This window comes from Camelina sativa, chromosome 18 (assembly GCF_000633955.1).
Source record: "Camelina sativa cultivar DH55 chromosome 18, Cs, whole genome shotgun sequence".
NCBI classification, from domain to species: domain Eukaryota; kingdom Viridiplantae; phylum Streptophyta; class Magnoliopsida; order Brassicales; family Brassicaceae; genus Camelina; species Camelina sativa.
In genome coordinates this window covers 2,717,318-2,718,622 of record NC_025702.1, presented here as the reverse complement: position 1 = coordinate 2,718,622, position 1,305 = coordinate 2,717,318, and the positions used below count along the sequence as shown (strand labels likewise).

General features: G+C 32.6%; 1 long non-coding RNA gene across 2 annotated transcripts in view; it reads left to right on the top strand.

The window, feature by feature from the left end:
* LOC104760369 overlaps positions 1–1,305 on the top strand; it is a 2,887-nt gene extending 1,582 nt beyond the window's left edge. The window contains exons 2-4 of one of the 2 annotated variants that reach the window (XR_762896.2): positions 6–52; positions 484–598; positions 687–1,305. This is a non-coding gene — a long non-coding RNA (uncharacterized LOC104760369). Of the gene's footprint in view, positions 1–5; positions 53–483 lie in introns of both variants that reach the window. The other variant, XR_762895.2, reaches the window with a different exon arrangement.

Sequence of the window (1,305 nt, the reverse complement as noted above, 5' to 3'; positions counted from 1 at the left end):
ACCAGATCAAAAGGAGCATGTGTGTCAGCTTTTCACATTTTAATAGACAGAGGTATCATCTACGCACTCCTCTGTTCTGTTGCATATGGTAATTACAATTTGGTTCATGTTAATGTCTTCAGTAGTGTTTAAAAATACTTGAATGCCTTTTATGTGTGTTTAATGATGGTTCAATATCTTATTTTTACTAAAAACAAAGAGAATGACCTTTCTCTGTATATTTGGTAGATAATCCGAACACACTGTTCTGGAGGGATACTTTTAGATGATCAACATCCCTCCCAGAGCTTGTCTTTAGTTTTATGTTATAATCATCCTGTATATGTGTTAAAAAAACTATATCACTTCTAAAACTGCAGGCCCTTGAAGCATTTGTTGCCTAAATTCTAGGCAGCTCAATCATGCAGAGTCACAATTTTTCGTATTCCAAAACTCCTTGCTTGATTTAATATCAAACTTAAATTGTGTTTTTTTTTTTGATAGCTCAGAAGGGATCAGTATTGCTTCGTCCATTTAAATGAATCTTATCTTCAATAATGGTGGCCGCTGATGTATAGATTTCGAAGCAACGGAGTCTACTGTACTCAGTCATGTCAAGGTACATTCTACTTTAGCTATGTACTCGATTTCTTTAATTGAGATTGAATACTTTACATGCTTACTATTTCACTCTATTTTCTGTATAGTGTTTCTTTAATTACTTACGAAGGAAAAATAAAGTAGGAAAGTTCGAAACAAACAAGTTTATAGGCTTACAGCTCTACTTTTTTGGGTATATGTGCTATTTAGATTTCTACTATTGGGAAAGTGGACCGGATGATATGTAATTAACAGTATTTTTGTTCTTCAATAGAGGTACAAAAATATTTGATAGAAATTTGAGAATTTCCTTTGCAACTGCATGGAAGAGGCTCGATGAATAAAGGTTCCTAACTACCTTACTGTACTTTTAAAATTTATAAACGTCTTCACCTTATATAAACCTGATCGTTTTAAGACAAATGAAATTGTAATAAACAACTAACTGTTACGATTTGGAGGGTCTGGAAAAAGACTCCAGCATGATGGAGAATGAGAGGAACAAACTAATATGTAAGGATTGAGAGGATGACATATAAAAAATAAGAGAGTCAATAAGAAGTCGATTGTTGTGTTGTGCAATTAAATTAGTAGATCATAACTTAAACTTACATCTTACAAATTATATCCAAATATAGAATATACAGAACAATAAGAAGTAAGATGAGACCATTGACATATCATTTGTGGTGAGGAAGTGTGAGTTGCTCCGGAAATTCACTTTTT